This window comes from Phoenix dactylifera, chromosome 15 (genome assembly GCF_051530095.1).
Source record: "Phoenix dactylifera cultivar Ajwa chromosome 15, Ajwa_hap1_PhDact_Kaust_v1.1, whole genome shotgun sequence".
In the NCBI taxonomy this organism is placed as follows: Eukaryota; Viridiplantae; Streptophyta; class Magnoliopsida; order Arecales; family Arecaceae; genus Phoenix; species Phoenix dactylifera.
The window spans coordinates 24,750,720-24,758,326 of record NC_143204.1 but is presented as its reverse complement, the minus strand read 5'-3'; the positions used below and the strand labels follow the sequence as shown (position 1 = coordinate 24,758,326).

Here is a 7,607-nt window from a genome sequence, read left to right as displayed (position 1 = left end):
TAGCTTTAGTGCTCGGAGACTTTTTTATTCTAACAATTTGGTGTTCATGAATGCTATGTTATTCCATTTTAGCAAATAGTTACGGTAACAAGTCTTTTATCTGACGCACTATTTTAGTTACTTTTGTATGGATTAATTGGCTAGTAATTTCTAAAAATATATATAAATTAATTGGCTAGCCCGGAGTCACAACATTGTATCCCCCAACAAGTCAAGGAAACTTGTCATGTTTTACCATATTGCACCCAAGTTTCATCAAATAAACCAACTTTTCTACAGTACATTACATGGCTGTTTCACTCATGGGACACGAGAGAGAGAGAGAGAGAGAGAGAGAGAGAGAGAGAGAGAGAGAGGTTGGAACTTTGAAGCAATACTAGTAGTCATTATTATATTATTGATAACGTAGAGACCACATACACTTACAGTTTTTAACGCATAATTATGTAATATAACCCACACACAGACTAGAGAAACCTAGCGATCAAACCACTACCACACAGTTCATGGCTTTCACCCTTTCTTCCCCTGAACTCTCTGGCCCCCAAAAGCTCTAAAAAGACTAAAATGTCTTGCCCTTCTCCCACTCAACAACAGCAAAAGCCTTAGCGAACACCAAACGTAGGTTCACCTCAAAAAGAACACCGAAGGAAGGACCATCCATCACAATCACCGCCAACCAAAACCAAAGGCAAAGGCAAAGGCATAGGCCCCTACCCTCCTTTGAGTCCCTGTTGGCTTTGTCTAACAGTACTGAAACATGTCGACTGAGGCCATGATGGGCTGGCTGCTCCCAGCCATCAAGCTCCATGGCCTGGTGAAGCTGCCATCAGTGGCCCCAAAACCATGGTTCCCACTACCATTCATGCAGCATAGGATCTCATTAAGGGATTGAAGCCTGGTATTCAGCTCCATCATCTGGGTCCTGAGCACAGAGTTGCCAGCCTCCACATCCAAGTAGTGCTGTGTTGTGACATGGAGAGCTGTGAGGATCTGTCTGTTCTCCTTCTTCAAATGGCCAACTTGGGCCATGAGATCATCCATATGCTTCTGTTTCCGCATCCGGGACCGCCGCGCTGACTCCCGGTTCGATAGCATTCTCTTCTGCTTCCTCTGGTGCATCGAAGCCTGCAAGTCCTCCTCAGAGCCAGAATTAGGAAGCTGGCTGGATCCGGAAGAAGTGCCAGTGGAAGAAGCCATTACTATATAGCTTTATTTGCAACGAGCGAGAGCTATTCGGTAGCTCGTTAGAGATGGTGATTCAGCAAAGACGAGATAGTGATTCAGCAAAGGCTAGAGAGAGATTATAGATAGATAGATAGATAGATAGCTTATGGAAAAGAAGTGCCACTGGAAGAAGCCATTACTGTAGCTTTATTTACAATGAGCGAGAGCTATTCGGTAGTTCTTTAGAGATGGTGATTCAGCAAAGACGAGATAGTGATTCAACAAAGGCTAGAGAGAGATTATAGATAGATAGATAGATAGATAGATAGATAGCTTATGGAATTATATATAAATATAGTGCTGATTCCAAAACAAGTTTACGAGAAAACGTAGAACCAGTAGAGGAAGACTACGGAGAATGATTGAACCAAGTGCGTCCGGCGTCGAAGTGAGGAACTTATCATAAACCCTGAGAGGAGAATTTCACTTAGGATAGGCGACATCAACTAAGAATGACAATATGAACAGGTCCGGCATGTGAAATAGGAGAGAAGAAAATTAAAGAAAAGATAACAGGGGACAGAAAGGAGCGATTTTTTTTAATTAAAAAAAAACTCAAACCAGATATCTGAAGAAAGATTAGATTTTAAAACCAGAACCTCAGATTTTTGAGATGAATTTCCGATTTTCGACCCCTCAAAAATCCAATCTTGAGGGAAGGGTTCAAGGAAACTCCTTCAGAGGCACAAGAACAGGGTCACCTTTGATAAAATGGCGTGAGAATGAGCCTAAAAGGAGGGGCCTTTCCACCAACCGAAGCAAAGCAGCATCGAGAGGACCTGATTCGGGGGGTGGTTTCTCGATTTTGAATCGAGGAAGCCAGTTCCCGAGATCGGAATCCTAAGAAAAATATGGGAAGAGAGGGCGCCAGGGGCAGGGGAGAACAGGGGAAGGAGAGCTTGAGAAGGGAGGGGAGGGAAGGAAACAGGCAAGGTCGAACCGAGAATCGGAGAGGGGAGAAGGCTTAGGGAGCGCAAGGGGGTTGAATTTAATTTATAGAAGAAAATGAGAAGAAAAAGGAGGCTAAAAAAGTATTAAAAGTAGCAGGGGAGAGAGGTGGGGACGGTTGGAATCTCCCGTTGTGGATGGAAATGGATTTCTCACAAAGAGTCCAATTCCAGCTGGTGGTCGGACCCTAGGCCCAGGGGTAATTAAAACCCTCGCAACCTTTTTCAAATTGCCCCCTCATCATACTTTCCTTGCAACTTAAAAATAATTATCATATATTTCAGAAATAAAGGTTCAAAAAATGTCATTCTCTTTGATAGAAGCATTTTTCTCTCTAAACCTTTCCAATTACGTTTTATAGCCATGTTTGATTGACAAAAATTTACAGCCAGGAATAAGTTTTTATTCTTCCCTCCTGCCTATTTTGGACATGAAAATACAGATTTCCATGAGGACTTAGGTATCGTATTATAAATTATAGTAATTATAGTATTATAGTTTTATAATATTATGGTATTTTGCCATAAATTATTCAACCATATTATGATCATGATATTATAATACTCATAGTAATTCTATTCTATTAAAATTATTATTAGGAAATAATATTATAGCAATATTAATAACAATATATTAATGATTTTATATTATGTTATATGTAATCATGATTGATTCATTCTTTAGAGATTTAGCCAGACTTATTTAAATATAGGAATCCAACTAAATATTATAGAAGAGACAAACACGATGTACATGCAACTATTTTGTGATATTTAATCATCATACGGATCATGATACGACGAAACTGGGCAAAAGATTACCGATAAGCCGCTGCTACAAAATTATAAATGCATAACTGAGACAGTATGGAGACGGAGACTGTATTTATTATATTTTATTTTGCTAACCCTTGATGACGTGGCTATTCGTTAGTTATCGTGGTAATAATATTATTCATGCACGTACGATGAGGTATATTTTCTTGGAAGCCAATGAGAGGGTCCATTAGATGTTTTTCATGGGGTGGAGCATATTAGATTGCAAAGTTGTGGTCTGCTCTATGAGAATATTCTCGAGGTATTCTCATAATGGATGCATCTGAATGTATTTACTCTAGAGCTCTATCAGGCAACAAATCTATTATAAAAAAGAAAGAAACTGCATCCATCGCGTGTGAGATCCACGAAAAAGAGTCCAAACACAATGAATCCTTCCTCTCTCTCTCTCTCACTTTTTTTTTTAAAAAAAAAAATAATGTGTTTCTCTAATTTAAGAGCATTTTGGCGTGATGGGCATCTTCATGGTGGGAGTAGGATAAGGTCCTGCATGATAACAAGGAGTACTATTTCTACCAAGTTGGATACCCGAGGGCTGTCCACATTCAATGCCTCCTGCCAATTTTTAAGAGCATAAGGTAATGGTTTTGGACCCAACTGGCAGGCATGGCTTTTGGTAAGGACCACACTCAAGGCTGCTCGAAAGAAACCATTTTGAATTAGGGCGACAACTTCTGAGCAAAAAATGGACATATTATGCCAAAATTTCATTCCATGCATGTACATTTAGCAACTTTAGGTCAAGCTTGAGCAGCAAAGCTCCAGTTAAATTCTTTTTCATTTTAAATACATTCGGCTGTGAATGCATAGCAATCACCATATATATTATGTTTCCTTGTACAAGGGAAATAATCCGTCACCATGATTCGAAACATACGTATCAAGATCCCTCGCATTCTATATCACCTAACGCACATGCTACGCTGAGTGCTCCACTCAAAGATTTGAGACATATAGCACCAAATCACCGTACAGATCAAATATCTTGGAGGGAATGGTTCATGTGAAAATTCAGAGTTTTTAGTTGTAAAAATGTACTTCAATGTGCAAGCCATAAATCTAACTTTGACATGAGTACTCGCCATGATTGCACGGAGCCTTGATAGCTGACAACCAGCAACAAAGAAGAATAGAGTCGGAGAGTAGATAAGATGGTAGCTTAATGTGCGGATGGAGGCTTTGGAGTCTCGTGAATGCTCTGGAATTTGCTTCTAATAATGGAGATGTGGATTAGACTCGATTTACGTGTTGCCTCTGGTTGAGTGCTATCTACTTGGTAAGTTTCACGCAGGAACCATGTTAAGATTTTGGATCAAAGCCCCATTAATAGTTGTAAATTTCAATTCCAAATTAAGTTCAAAGCAGGTGATCTCGAGGTACATCTCATTGTGAACCTAACAATAATTATTGTGTTCGTGGTTGTCCTTGGCACTGCGGACCTAACTTGCATCTAGCGTGGAGGAGCTCTTTGATCGCATGAATAATGGTTGTTGGACTTCCAATTGAGTAGATGGTGAGCTTTTCAAGTTCTGGTATCTCGATCTCTAGGTGGCCAATCACTATCAAAATAAAACAAAGGCATCGGCTTGGCTTATATATCAAGTAAGATAAAAGGTAGAAGATTATTTAAAAGCATGAGATATTGAAATTATACCACTCAGAAATGACCTCGCATATATATATATATATATATATATATATATAAAGAAAGAGAGAGAGAGAGAGAGAGCATATGTTAGACCAGGTTGCACTTGAGTAGATCACCATTCAAATCCGGTTGCATAATGAGGATCCCATGTCGATGATCCCAGCCGTTGAATGCGATCTACTATATCTAAGTTATGTACACACTCAAAGTCATGTGACTTTAAGGCTCTTAGTTTGTGCATCGAGTGGTCTAAAAATATACAGTATAAATAGCACTAAATTATATATATACTTTGATCACTTGATGCACAAGATGGTGATCTCCAAATCATATAATTTTTGGTATATAACTAGTTTAAAAATAGTAGATCATATCTAATAACTCGAATTATCAATATGAGACTTCTATTATCTAATGTAGATCTCCGCTCTAATCAAGTGCAGCCAAATTCAACTTTCTCATTATATATATATATATATATATATATATATATAAGAGAGGGGGGTAGGTAGAAAGAATAAGACTACGTTTGGGAGAGCTTTTGGAGGGCTAAAAAGTATTTTCTGGCCATTCAAAAGTACTTTTAGATGAATATGGGTGTTTGATAAAAATTTCGGAAAGATGTTTTAGATTTTTCAGAAAGCTAAAAACAACTTTTTGGGAGAAGCTCCATTTTAGAGCTTTTTGGAAAAGTATATTTAGACCTAGTCGGAAAGCTGTTTTTTTACCAAAATACCCGTGATAAAATATAACAATTACACAAAATGTCCTTTTAATAACTGTTTAACTAATTTTATCACCTACCTAGAAAATTTGTTATATTATAAAAAATTAATTTACGCCAATAATTAAAATATTTTATATCTATATTATTATATTATATTATAAATATAATATTATATTACATTATATCATAATACATTGATATGTTACATTAAATAATTTAATATTATATTAAATTATTATACTATAGTATATAATATTATATTACTATATTATAATAATATTATATTACATTATAGTAATATTATACTATATCATATATTTATATATTAATATATATTATATTTTATTACTCTGTTGTATAATACTATGCAATATTTTTATTGTCATTTTTTTCATACCAAAAGTATTTTTTTAATTTGTTTATCAAACATATGTTAAAGCCGTACAGCACATTTTACTATTGGTAATATGGTTAATAAACAGTAAATAGTTTTTTTATAAAAACTCTATTTCCAAAAGTGTAACTGCCAACAATTTCTACAAAGAGTTTCTCTTTCCGGCCGTAATTTTTTTCCACGGATCTAACTGTCCGAATCCATTTATATGCGATCCTGAACATGAAACAGGCTTTTCTGCACATCAATAGCTGACACGTTCAATCTCGTTAGCTCATGGCGGACAGATGTCATGTCATATAGCTGTTCCCTCGTGCCACAACAGTTTCTAAGCCACCAACGGATAGTCCCTGAGGAAAAAAGCAGAGGGCACACTTTTTAATAATTTCGCCAATTTTGTTTTTTTTGCCTATCATTTTATGTTCTGGTCGATGCTTTGGCCCTTTTGGCATCGATAAGTTGAATACCATCCAATTAATGCGATAATGGAAAGGAGAGGTCGTACACCAGAGCCTAAATTACATTGGAGCAAAGCGTTCATAAATTACCATTACTTTTTGTACCTTGAAAGAGTTATTATTACTACTTTAAGACAAAGTGCTTCGTATGCTCCACCGTCCTGTCAAAAGTTTGCATGTGACGTAGTCCATCGCTTAATTGCCACTGTATATTTTCCTCCTTAAAGTGGAAGCTCCTTGTCACCTTCCACTCTTTCAGCCCGTGATTCCCAAGTGGTTCCGTCATTTTATAAACTTTTCCTGAAAGGTGTCATTTTATATACTTAAAAGTCCATTTAGCATCATTTTTATTTCTTATTTTTTATTTTTAAGAATAAAATATAGAACCCAAATAAAAATAAAAAAAATATTATAAATATTTATATTTTTTACCACCATGATATTGTCACCTTCATCACCTCTATCACCCTCTCGACCAGCTAGCCACCAATGCTACCACTATTACCTCTCTCTCTCTTTGTTGCTGCCACATCATCAATTCATCACTATCACCATATTTATTTTTAAAAATAATTAACTAAATCAGAAATATTTAAAAAATAATATCAAATGACATCTTAGTCTACTAGCTAGTTCCATGAAACCCACCTCAAAAGAACATCAAAATACTCGCTGTTTTGTCTTCTAATTTGATGAGGTTCTGGTGCTGGTTTACCTAATAGATTCGGCCACCAAGACTCTTTCTTTTACGTACATAAGTGCTCCACAATACCTCGTTGAGCAATGGACGATCGTCAAGTGGGGATCCATTTGCAACTATATATTTTAAGCTGGCGGGAGCCCACGGCGTAATCACGTTCCGAAATCCCAAGATTCTATTGGTCGTCTTGTTATCATTTGCATGATGACCCGACGCGAGGCACAAACACATGAATGGGTCCAAATTATCGGATCCGAAGGGCGTGTCGCATGGATTTAGATTTGACAAATATGGAAAGGAAAGGGTCCACCACATAATGTGGGCTGTTCTTTCTTCTTAGAAATGATGTTCAAGAGTTTTTTAAACTATTTATCTTATGGGAAGAAGGTTAGGTTGTATGCCACTTAAGTTTTAGTTTGATCATCTATGATGATGTTAGCAAGTTCATATAAACAGTATATACCAGATGCTATTCTAATTAGAATAGTATATGCTCTTTAAATATAATGGTGAATATAAACATTGGATGCTGCTTAGATCACCGACCATTTGCAGTGCCCCCTTGGACTTGTTTAAATATTTCAAGCACTCGAATGGATTTTTCCAAGAAGCTAGGGAGGATTCTATGGGTTTTCTTTCTTTTCTTTTATATTCCTCCAAGACCAAGAG

At 36.7% G+C, this 7,607-nt stretch overlaps 1 pseudogene; it reads right to left on the bottom strand.

Moving 5' to 3' along the window:
• Window positions 1-364: 364 nt before the first annotated feature.
• Window positions 365-2,212, bottom strand: LOC103711554 (bZIP transcription factor 44 pseudogene; annotated as a pseudogene).
• Window positions 2,213-7,607: the final 5,395 nt, after the last annotated feature.